We start from the raw sequence: 13,373 nt of genomic DNA, 5'->3' as shown, positions 1-13,373 counted from the left end.
CCGCTAGGTGACAGACCTATTGCAGGAGCAGATGCAGACATTATGAACGTTTGGCTAGCTCAATATGATGACTACTTGATAGTTTAGTGCACCATGCTTAACGGCTTAGAATCGGGACTTCAAAGACGTTTTGAACATCATTGACCATATGAGATGTTCCAGGAGTTGAAGATAATATTTCAAGCAAATACCCGAGTTGAGAGATATGAGGTCTCCAACAAGTTCTATAGCTAAAAGATGGAGGAGAATCGCTCAACTAGTGAGCATGTGCTCAGATTGTCTGGGTACTTCAATCGCTTGAATCGAGTGGGAGTTAATCTTCCAGATAAGATAGTGATTGACAGAATTCTCTAGTCACCATCACTAAGTTACTGAACTTCGTGATGAACTATAGTATGCAAGGGGTGACGAAAACGATTCCCGAGCTCTTCGTGATATTGAAATCGACGAAGGTAGAAATCAAGAAAGAGCATCAAGTGTTGATGATTGACAAGACCACTAGTTTAAAGAAAAGGGCAAAGGGAAAGAAAGGGAACTTCAAGTAGAATGACAAGCAAGTTGTCAATCCCGCGAAGAAGCCCAAAGCTGGACCAAAGCCTGAAACTGAGTGCTAACACTGCAAAGGAAATGGTCACTGGAAGCGGAAATGCCCTGAATATTTGGTGGATAAGAAGGATGGCAAAGTAACAAGGGTATATTTGATATATAGGTTATTGATGTGTGCCTTACTAGTGTTTATAGTAGCCCCTGGGTATTTGATACTTGTTCGGTTGCTAAGATTAAGTAACTCAAAACAGGAGTTACAGAATAAACAGAGACTAGTTGAAGGGGAAGTGACGATGAGTGTTGGAAGTAGTTCCAAGATTGATATGATCATCATCACACACTCCCTATACATTCGGGATTAGTGTTAAACCTAAATAAATGTTATTTGGCGTTTGCGTTGAGCAAGAATATGATTTGATCATGTTTATTGCAATACGGTTATTCATTTAAAGTAAGAGAATAATTGTTTTTCCGTTTACATGAATAAAACCTTCAATGGTCATACACCCAATGAAAATAGTTTGTTGGATCTTGATCATAACGATACACATATTCATAATATTGATGCCAAAAGATGCAAAGTTAATAATGATAGTGCAACTTATTTGTAGCACTGCCGTTTGGGTCATATCGGTGTAAAGCGCATCAAGAAACTCCATAAAGATGGATTTTCGGAATCACTTAGTTATGAATCATTTGATGCTTGCGAACCGTGCCTTTTGGGCAAGATGACTAAAAACTCCGTTCTCCGGAACAATGGAACGAGCTACTGACTTGTTGGAAATAATACGTACTGATGTATACAGACCAATGAGTATTAAGGCTCGTGGCGGGTATCGTTATTTTCTGACCTTCACAGATGATTTGAGCATATATGGGTATATCTACTTAATTAATGAAACACAAGTCTGAAACATTTGAAAAGTTCAAAGAATTTCAGTGTGAAGTGGAGAATCATCGTAACAAGAAAATAAAGTTTCTACGATCTGATCGTAGAGGAGAATATTTGAGTTACGAGTTTGGCCTTCATATAAAACAATGTGGAATAGTTTCACAGCTCACGCCACATGGAACACCATAGCATAATGGTGTGTCTGAACGTCATAATCTTACTTTATTGGATATGGTGCGATCTATGATGTATCTTACCGATTTACCACTATCGTTTTGGGGTTATGCATTAGAGACAACTTCATTCATGCTTAATAGGGCACCATCTAAATCTGTTGAGACGACACCGTATGAACTATGGTTTAGCAATAAACCTAAGCTATCTTTTCTTAAAATTTGGAGTTGCGATGCTTATGTGAAAAAGTTTCAACCTGATAAGCTCGAACCCAAAACGGAGAAATGCGTCTTCATAGGATACCCAAAGGAGATTGTTGGGTACACCTTCCAATCACAAGTCAAAATATTCGTTGCTGAGAATGGATCCTTTCTAGAGAAGGAGTTTCTCTCGAAAGAAGTGAGTGGGAGAAAAGTAGAAACTTGATGAGGTAATAGTACCTTCTCCCGAATTGGAAACTAGTTCATCACTGAAATCAGTTTCAATGATGCCTACACCAATTAGTGAGGAAGATAATGATGATGATCATGAAACTTCAACTCAAGTTACAACAGAACCTCGTAGTTTTTCATAGTACGGTCTGCACCAGAGTGGTACGGAAATCCTATTCTGGAAGTCATGTTACTAGACCATGATAAAGCTATGAACTATGAGGAAGCGATGATGAGCCCAGATTCCGTGAAATGGCTTGAGGCCATGAAATCTGAGATAGGATCCATGTATGAGAACAAAGTGTGGACTTTGGTGGAGTTGCCCGATGATCGGCAAGTCATATTGTATAAATGGATCTTCAAGAGAAAGACGGACGTTGATAGTAGTGTTACTATCTACAAAGCTCGACTTGTCGCAAAAAGGTTTTTCGACAAAGTTCAAAGTATTGACTACAATGAGATTTTCTCAACTGTAGCGGTGCTTAAGTCTGTCCGAATCATATTAGCAATTGCCACATTTTATGAAATCTGGCAAATGGATGTCAAAACTGCATTCCTTAATGGTTTTCTTAAGGAAGAGGTGTATATGATGCAACCAGAAAGTTTTGTCAATCCTAAAGGTGCTAACAAAATGTACAAGCTCCAGTGATCCATCTATGGACTGGTGCAAGCATCTCGGAGTTGGAATATACGCTTTGATAAGTTGATCAAAGCATATAGTTTTATACAGACTTGCGGTGAAGCCTGTATTTACAAGGAAGTGAGTGGGAGCACTACAACATTTCTGATAAGTATATGTAAATGACATATTGTTGATCGAAAATAATGTAGAATTATTCTGCAAAGCATAAAGGAGTGTTTTGAAGGAGTTTTTCAAAGAAAGACCTCAGTAAACCTACTTACATATTGAGCATCAAGATCTATTGAGATAGATCAAAACGCTTGACAAGATTTTCAATGAGTACATACTTTGACAAGATTTTGAAGTAGTTCAAAATGGAACAGTCAAAGAAAGAGTTCTTGCATGTGTTGCAAAGGTATGAAATTGAGTAAGACTCAAATCCAGACCACGACAGAAAATAGAGAGAGAATGAAAGTCATTCCCTATGCATCAGTCATAGGTTCTATAAAAGTATGCCATGCTATGGACCAGACCTATTGTATACTCTGCCCTGGTTTGGCAAGGGAGTATAATAGTGATCTAGGAGTAGATCACTGGACATTGGTCAAAATTATCCTTAGTGGGATAAGGATATGTTTCTCGATTATGGAGGTGACAAAAGGTTCGTCGTAAAGGGTTACGTCGATACAAGTTTTGGCACTGATCCAGATGACTCTAAGTCTTAATCTGGATACATATTGAAAGTGGGAGCAATTAGCTAGAGTAGCTCCGTGCAGAGCATTGTAGACATAGAATATTTGCAAAATACATACGACTCTGAATGTGACAAGACCCTTTGACTAAGCTTCTCTCATGAGCAAAACATGATCACACCTTAGTACTCTTTGGGTGTTAATCACATAGCAATGTGAACTAGATTATTGACTCTAGTAAACCCTTTGGGTGTTGGTCACATGACGATGTGAACTATGGGTGTTAATCATATACAGATATGAATTTTGGTGTTAAATCACATGGCGATGTGAACTAGATTATTGACTCTAGTGCAAGTGGGGGACTGAAGGAAATATGCCCTAGAGGCAATAATAAAGTTATTATTTATTTCCTTATTTCAAGATAAATTTTTATTATTCATGCTAGAATTGTATTAACTGGAAACATAATACATGTGTGAATACATAGACAAACATAGTGTCACTAGTATGCCTCTACTTGACTAGCTTGTTGATCAAAGATGGTTGTGTTTCCTAGCCATAGACATGAGTTGTCATTTGATTAACGGGATCACATCATTAGAAGAATGATGTGACTGACTTGACCCATTCCGTCAGCTTAGCACTTGATCGTTTAGTATGTTGCTATTGCTTTCTTCATGACTTATACATGTTCCTATGACTATGAGATTATGCAACTCCCGTTTACCGGAGGAACACTTTGTGTGCTACCAAACGTCACGACGTAACTGGGTGATTATAAAGGAGCTCTACAGGTGTCTCCGAAGGTACATGTTGAGTTGGCGTATTTCGAGATTAGGATTTGTCACTCCGATTGTCGGAGAGGTATCTCTGGGCCCTCTCGGTAATGCACATCACTATAAGCCTTGCAAGCAATGTAGCTAATGAGTTAGTTACGGGGTGATGCATTACGTGACGAGTAAAGAGACTTGCCGGTAACGAGATTGAACTAGGTATTGAAATACTGACGGTCGAATCTCGGACAAGTAACATACCGATGACAAAGGGAACAACGTAGTTGTTATGCGGTTTGACCGATAAAGATCTTCGTAGAATATGTAGGAGCCAATATGAGCATCCAGGTTCCGCTATTGGTTATTGACCGGAAACGTGTCTCGGTCATGTCTACATAGTTCTCGAACCCGTAGGGTCAGCACGCTTAAGATTTTGATGACAGTTATATTATGTGTTTATGAGTTTTGATGTACCGAAGGAGTTTGGAGTCCCGGATGAGATCGGGGACATGACGAGGAGTCTCGAATGGTCGAGACATAAAGATCGATATATTGGACGACTATATTCGGACATCGGAAAGGTTCCAAGTGATTCGGGTATTTTCCGGAGTACGGGAGAGTTACGGGAATATGTATTGGGCCTTAATGGGCCATACAGGAAAGGAGAGAAAGGCCCCAAAGGGTGGCCGCACCCCTCCCCATAGACTAGTCCGAATTGGACTAGGGAGGGGGGCGCCCCCTTCCTTCATTCTCTCCTACTCTTTCTACTTGGAAGGGCTCCTAGTTCTACTAGGAAAGGAGGAATCCTACTCCCGGTGGGAGTAGGACTCCCCTAGGGCGCACCATAGAGAGAGGGCCGGCCCTCCCCCTCCTCCACTCCTTTATATACAAGGAGGGGGCACCCCTTGGAGACACAACAATTGATCTCTTGATCTCTTAGCCGTGTGCGGTGCCCCCCTCCACCATAGTTCTCCTCGATAATATTGTAGCGGTGCTTAGGCGAAGCCCTGCGACGGTAGAACATCAAGATCATCACCACGCCGTCGTGCTGACGGAACTCTTCCCCGACATTCTGCTGGATCGGAGTCCGGGGAACGTCATCGAGCTGAACGTGTGCAAGAACTCGGAGGTGCCGTAGTTTCGGTGCTTGATCGGTCGGGCCGTGAAGACGTACGACTACATCAACCACGTTGTGCTAACGCTTCCGCTTTCGGTCTACGAGGGTATGTGGACACTCTCTCCCCTCTCGTTGCTATGCATCACCATGATCTTGCATGTGCGTAGGATTTTTTTTGAAATTACTACGTTCCCCAACATTTTTAAAATATTTTTTGTAAGCAAACTTATAATTTATAGCGCAAGACCCGTTTTTCTTTCGTGTCGGCAACCGGATTGCAAATAAACACCCCACTATAACCATATAGGAAAAAGGAAACATTAATAACTACACATGCATACCTCTGAAAAATGTCGCAGGGGAAAACAACAAATTTCTCAGAGAGAGAGAGAGAGAGAGAGAGAGAGAGAGAGGGGGGGGGAGGGAGGGAGAGGGAGACGCCTTAGGATTAACCATATTCAAACACGTTTTTTGTTGTTTTGTGTGAACACCGAGGCCATCTCCGGCGAGGGTGAGAAGGAGGATAAGCGGCAACAAAAGTATGATGCCTCGCAAAAATAAAAGGAGATGGACCTATTGTGGTCTTGAGTGATAGTTATTGGACTAAGAGCGTGTGTTATGTTTTCTCTCCCGTTGCAACGCACGGGCTCTTTTGCTAGTTAAATACAAGGGGTATTAGTTCTTTGCAAAGTCAAATTTCTTTAACTTTGACCAAGTTTAGAGACAAAAATATCGACAACCACAATATTAAGCCAAAAGATGATGAAAATTCATTTAATTCTAGTAACACTAATTTTATATTACAAATTTTGATATATTTCTTCATAAATTTGATCAAACTTAAGGAGGGTGGATTTTTAAAAAGGTAATACACCTTATATTTTTAAACAAAATGACTAATTTCTTTTTAAGAATCTCAACAACACCAACAACGCAACAAAGCACGCCCAACCCTTCTAGTAGATTACCAATTACTCTTCTACACACATGGACATTTCTGGACGCATGCCATGCCAGAGATGAGTGCTTTGTTTGCCAGAGTATGATAAGCCGCACATAATTGAATAGTAATCCCTTCCTTTTGTATTTTTTTTCATAACTAACATTATTTTATCTTAGTCACATTTATAAGAAAAAAAACTATCAATATATACAGAACAAGACGCAATCTGGATGGATATAATGATATTGATTTCTTCATGGTCGTCGATACCTTTTGTTTATGAACTTTGTCAGCCATAACAAAAGTTTGAAGTTAACAGTACACCTTACAAAAATGGATGGAGGGATATATTTTCCTCGCAAATATGAAAAACAGATTATGTACAGAACAATTATACGAGTCAATAAATTTTCTGGAGCAGAACTCTGTCAGTTGGTTGATTGTCATATTGTCTCCCGGGCCCTCTTGGCAGCACGCTGGTCAGTAGTGCCGTTGGGTGGGCAACTTGTAGAGTGGCTTTTCCTTGTTGATTTTTGGCAGCCCACAGTATGTATCAAGGCGTGCTCAAAGTGTTGTTGTGCATCGTGCTGCTTCTTATTCTTGGTTTGTTGCTGCTGCTGCTTCTTATTCTTGGTTGTGTCATACTTGTAGAGACGATCCCGCAGCTTGTAGCACAGCACCCCGCCGGCATCGTTAAACCAAGCGCCACTCATATGGTCCTTGGTGCCATATATATCTATGTAAAAGCTGTAACGCAGTTGCCACTTAGGCAACTTCTCGTCTTCCATGTTGTGGAGCTGTGGACCTAACGGCGGCATGATCCAGAAATCGAGCTAATGTCGGACGTGCACGGCGACGCAAAGCTGCCCACGCAGTTCCAGGGTGTGCACCACTGCGGCCTCCTCCGTGGTACGTGGATCCGGGAGGCGGTACGTGCCCAGTGCCTCGCTCGCCACATCGATCACTAGCATCCTGTCGACCGTCGCACCACTCCAAACAACTTGCCGTTCATGAGCACGGGCGGCGACGAGTATAGGCCGTATCTTGTGCTGCAAGGGATCAGGTGCGGGTGACGGCGCCACCCGCGGCCGTTACACGTCCAGGTGGTTGACCTCGGGGTCGACCGTGAAGGAAAAGCGAAACAACTTATACTGGTTGGTGGATGGGCTGAACCCCATGGTGTCCATGCGCCGGTAGACGAAGTTGATCTCCGGCGGCGGCGCAATCTCTAGTTTCTCTCCCGTAACAGGGTTGCACACGAACATGGGCGAATTCTTGACGCGGGGTGCGATGAGGAGGAAGCCGTTGCAGACATTGATGGGGCTGTACTCGACGGCCAGGTCGTCGACGCTGCACATGGGCTTCCCCGAGGAGGCATTGGAGACCGTCGCCTCCAGGGGTTTGCCCGGCACGCACATCTCCGACACGAGTAGGGCCTCCGTGCCGTCGCCGGAGACGACATGTGCTTCCTTGGCGTGGAGGGCGCGAAAGGAGGGGTCGGTGACGATCTTCTGCCAGAGCCTCGCCACGCAGCAGCAGCGGGCGGCGTCCCTCGTGAGCAGCTTGAGCAGGATCTCCTCCAAAATCTCATCCGCTAGAGATTCCATCGAAACCCTAGAGGCTTGAGTAGGTCAGGTGAGGTCTCGTCGCATCGGATCGCATATAACTGGTCGGTGGATCGACGCAACCTGAGAGACCGAGTCTGAATCCAATTTGGTACTAGTACGTTGCCGCGCATCATCATCTGTGTTTCCTATGATGGGCTAGCATACAGCGGTCCAGAATTTTACGACCAAAGTCTGGAAAATAAATCGTGTGCCCAGGGTAAATCTATCATTTTGTGGTGATTTTGTCTTCAAAAAAATGTGGTGGTTTTCTTCTTCTTATAGTCCGCTAGTGGAAAAAAAAAAGGAAAACGACTTCCTCTTTTTGCAGCAACAAACACACCTTTGAGTATGTGAATAAGGAGCAACAAAGCGTTTCGTGAAGCGTTAGCAAACATCACTAATTAAGGGTTACCTCTTAATAAGGTCACTCCCACCTTCTTAGGCACTCTTAATAAGGTCGCTTGCACCTTCTCAGGCACTGATAAGACAAAACTATATGTGCACAACTTGTCACAGCTTGAGAGTTTTTCCTTTTTTCGTACTTCCTCCGTCTCAGTTTATAAGTCCTGCGCGTATACCTAGGTTGCCAATTTTATCACCCTATATAAACTATATAATATAAAAATTGTATCGTTTGAAAATATAACATCTGAAGTTTATATTGGTATATTTTTTGTAATATATGACTTGTATTAGGTTGGTCAAATTGAGGACCTAGTGGTACGCGCACGCCTTGTAAACTGAGAGAGAGGGAGTAGATCCGTTTTGATTAAAATGTTTTATCTATTAAACCCTGTGTTCAAATCCTAAACCGTTTCACCATTCCTCTTAACTACATCACATGTTAATAGGTTTTGATGGATTTGTTTACGAAAAAATTCAGGGAAAAACCACAAACCAAAAAAAGAACAGAGGCGGAACCATGGTTTTTTTATACTTTTTTTCCTTTTCCGAGAAGCACAGATTTGCTTCTCGCATAAGCAAATATGTGCCTCCACAAGAAGCAAATATGTGCTTCTCATGGAAGCACAAATTTTCTTTCCCTTTTTGAAAAGCACAACTGTACTTTTCGCGGAAGAAAATATGTGTCTCCATGAAAGCAAATTTGCGCTTCTTATGAAAGCAAATATTTTTATTTCTATGAAAATCATAGTTTGTTTCCCTTTTAGAGAAGCATACTTCTGAAGAATATTTGTGCATCCACGAGAAACGAATCTGTGCATGTCGTGGAATCACGTATTTCTTTCGTGCTTCTCACGGAAGTAAATTGTGCTTTCAAGAGAAGCAAATATGTGCTTCTCATAGAAGCACAATTTTTTTCCTGCACAAAAAATAAAATCCATGAAAAGAATATCTTCATAACTATGGAGAACCAAAAAGCCCAAAAAAAATCTAAAACATGAAAACTGTATAGAAAAATAGAAAGAAAAGGAAAATCGAGAGAAAGTGTCGCGCACGCGACATGTGGCGGCGGTTGGACCCACCATTTGGCGTTCTCCCAGGACACCAAAGTGTAACCTCCATTTTGTTGCTCTCCTATTTGACGCTCTACGCCCCCCCCCCCTCCCTCCCGCACCATTTTGAGACGGCCCACCCTATTTTTTCTTCTGTTTTTTTTCATTTTTTTAATTAATGATTCGTGATTTTTTTAAAATGTTATTTAAAAAAATATGTGCAAGAAATCATGAGATATTCGTGTATTCAAAAAGATGTTCGTAATTTAAAAAAATGTTCGCATATTTAAAACTGGTCTTGATTTTGAAAAAAGTTATGGAAATATAATAATGTTTATGGTTTTGAAAAATCTTTGTGTATTTGAAACATGTTCATGAATTTGAACAAATCTTCACGAACTTGAATTATTTTCACTAATTTTAAAAAATGTTCACAATTTTATATTGATCCAAAAAATGTTCATGACCTGGCCCCTTTTTTTTGAACCGAAGACCGTAGAACAATCGTTCTACGGTAATTTTTATTCAAAATATAACGAAGTTATTTACATACAAGCAAAGAATAAACAAAAAGATGCCATCTAACCAATACCAGCTCTAGGAATGTCCATGAAGAATTAATTTAGATTATCTGTAATCCATCCGCTGAAAGCCTCCCTGTGTTTCTCTTTGGTTCTCAGAATCATCAACTTTAGGTCATCTTTGAGTAGCTTTCTCCATCCTTGAACCGATGGGTTTTGAGCTTTGAAAATTTTGGAGTTTCTCTGCATCCAAATGTGCCAGCAACCCATGGTGATGATGCTCATTGCAAATTGCTTGGGCAGATGGATTAACAGCAAGTTGATCTCATCGAAAGCATTGATACTCTAGCCCCTTTTCCCGTCCCTCAGCATCCATCGGGGGTCAAGGCTCCGTCGCCCTCGACTGTCGTGTGTGCCACCTCCTGCCCCTAATTACTTACTATGCCAAAATTCCATTTGATCGACACTGACAAATAATTAGTTTATTATGTTTTATAATTGTTCTCAATTAGATGTTCCATGATCCAAATTTTATATGCAAAATTCATTTTTTTCATTGATATACATCAACTCAAAAACCATTGAATAATTAACTAGCAACCAATATTCAGTTCTTTGGGGTACTTCAGACATTTATCCCACATTCACATTTCATACATCTAGTTTGCCAAATGGCACTAGAGCTTTCGCACAGCACTCATACTACAACTGCATTTCCATAGCACATCTCCCAAAGTTACTTTCTGAAAATCCACAGCCTAGCCGAACACAAAGTATAAAATAAGCATTAAAAAAGTGAGAATTTCAGATCACAGTAGCGGAAGTCTAAGATCCGGTCGGCCTGGATGTTTCACTTTCACAACGGCTATACTCCATGTTTGATGGCGTCCTTCACGCAACCGCCTCCTCCCATAGAGATATAGGGTTTCTCTGCCTTCCGCCGCCGCCGCCGTCTGTCCACCTCGTCTCCGGTGGCCTTCGGGCCATGGCGACATGGTGGATCTCGACAGTTGTTGGCGGGAGGGCATTGTTTCTATATGTTTCTTCGAGTTTTGTTAGGGTTTATATCCTACTAAGGAAGACGAGACAGTGACGGCTCTCTGAAGATTGAATAAGGTTCTTCCACCCACCCCCAGCCCCCGTCCTAGTTGTGCATCTAGTATCGTCGGTGGGCATCCCTCAGCAGGATCTCCTGCAAAATCTCATCCGCTACAGATTCCATCGAAATCATCTGCGACCACCAGGTCCAGGCCTCGTCGCATCGGATCGCATATAACTGGTCGATCTATCGACGTACGCCACATGAGACCGGGTCTGAATCCAGTTTGGTACTAGTTTTGTTTTTGTGTATGTGTTTCCAGTTCGGCACTGGACTACTAGTACGTCCCCGCGCATCATCATCTCTGTGTTTCCTACGATGGGCTAGCATACAGCGGTCCTAATTTTATGACCAAAATCTGGAAAAATAATCGGGTGCACCACAGTCTGGGCATGCTGATTTCAGTCAGGGTAAAGCTGTCATTTTGTGGTCATTTTGTCCTAAAAAAGCTGGTGATTTTCTTCTTCTTATAGTCCGCTAGAGGCGACTTTATTCCTTTTTAGCAACAAACACACGTTTAACTATGTGAAAAACGAGCAACAAAGCGTTTGATGAAGCGTAAAAGTTGTACGAAGGTCTTCAGAAAACTTCTGCTCTAACTCCATTTGAATATCGGCGTTTAATTCATTTAAGTTCTATTGTTTCATAGAGTTTAAATTTTAAACTATGGAGGTTCAATGGTTCATAGAAAAATGCAAACAAGTAGAAATAGGCAAATTGTATATTTGTCTGGGGAACTAGATGGCTTTATTCTTATAGATGTTCAAATATCTTCTTGTTGGGAATATTATTACAATTCCAATGAATTTCATCAAAAATCACGAAAATTTCAGTCATTTAGGTAGATATTGAAATAAATACCTTTTGGCCCGAATATTTCAGGTCATATTTCAATGATGAAACTAGTATACACAAATTCAAAGAATTTCAAAAGAAATTAAAATATTAGTTGGATTGCAACCGGATTCAAGTGGAAATTTTAGTCCATTGACCAAATATTAAACAAATATTCAGTGAACTCCAATAACTTTATCAACGGCTGAAATATATTTGAAAGTGATTTTCAGCACCATCTTGGGATACTTTTCTTTCTAGACATTCAAACATATACCTCACTTTGTTTGGATTAAACATTTATAAAAGAGAAAACAGCACAACATTCGGCCTGGATTCCATGAACCAACGACCCATGTAAACCGGATCATGTCTCAAACTGTGAGGAACCAAGCAGGTGCTCCTATTTCGCCAAAATCACTAATTAAACGCCACCTCTTAATAAGTCCACTTCCACCTTCTCAGGCACTAACAAGAGAAAAACTATGTGCGCCACTTGTCACAGCTTGAGAGTTTCCCTTTTTTCGTAGATCCATTTTGATCAAAATGTTTTATGTATTGAACCGTGCGTTAAATACTGACCGTATTCACCATTAGATTTCTCGCATCGAGATCTTCTATACTAGATCACTTGTTAACATGTTTCGGTGAACTTTTTTATGAAAAAAAACAGGGAAATAAAAAAAAACAGAAGCGGAAGCATGGTTTTTTTAATACTTTTTTTCTTTTTCGAGAATCACAGCTCTGCTTCTCGCCGAAGCAAATACGTGCCTCCACGAGAAGCAACACAGATATATTTTTTCCTTTTTGAAAAGCACAACTGTACTTCTCGAAACTAAATGTGTGCCTCCATGAAAGCAAATTTGTGCTTCTTATGGAAGCACATTGATGGCCTGCAAGTGCACACGGTTTAGTTCTAGCCTTTTCGAAGTAAAAGTATCGATCCCACAGAGAGCACAAATATCACACAACACATATGTCAGTGAACCAGGCCAGTAATGCTTAAAACTTAAACAACTAATCTCATCTAGCTCAACATGAGTCCCTCCATCTGCAAGCTACTCCGTACTGAGCAAACGTATGATGGAATGGGTGAAGAAATTTCCTCCTTTTATAATTATATCTGCAAGCTACCCAGGCATTCACATGAATAAATGCATTTGAAAAAATAGGGACTAAAGTAGCTAAATATGAATATTTTCATAAAATCATTTGAACGTAGCTTTTATTTAAGTGCCTTTTCAAATTCCTTTCAAACATTTTCTAAAATCTCACGCCTTTTCTACTTGAATATAGACCCCCAAACCTTTCCCTTAATCATTTCTGCATTTATCAGAGCTCCACCAAAAATATCAACATTTTTGGAAATTCAAATGAGTCTGAATTCAACTCTTTCATAGTGGGTGTAACTTTTTTATTTGGGCTAAGTATAAATCTAGACTCCATGTAGAAAGGTTCAATGTTTTCTAAAATCTCTAGCTATTTCTGTTTTCTCTTTTCCCTCTCTCTAATTTCTATTTTTTTAGGCAACCCTCTCTCTAATTTCTGTAAATGGGAAATGGAAATAAAATAGAAGAGAGAGAGAGCACAACAGCAACACATGGGCCGGCCCACCTAACCTGATGCGGCCTAAGCCCCAGGTCGGACTCCTCCTATAACCCTAGC

This window comes from Triticum dicoccoides, unplaced genomic scaffold (assembly GCF_002162155.2).
Source record: "Triticum dicoccoides isolate Atlit2015 ecotype Zavitan unplaced genomic scaffold, WEW_v2.0 scaffold127843, whole genome shotgun sequence".
NCBI classification, from domain to species: Eukaryota; Viridiplantae; Streptophyta; class Magnoliopsida; order Poales; family Poaceae; genus Triticum; species Triticum dicoccoides.
Note: the sequence above shows the minus strand (reverse complement) of the source record.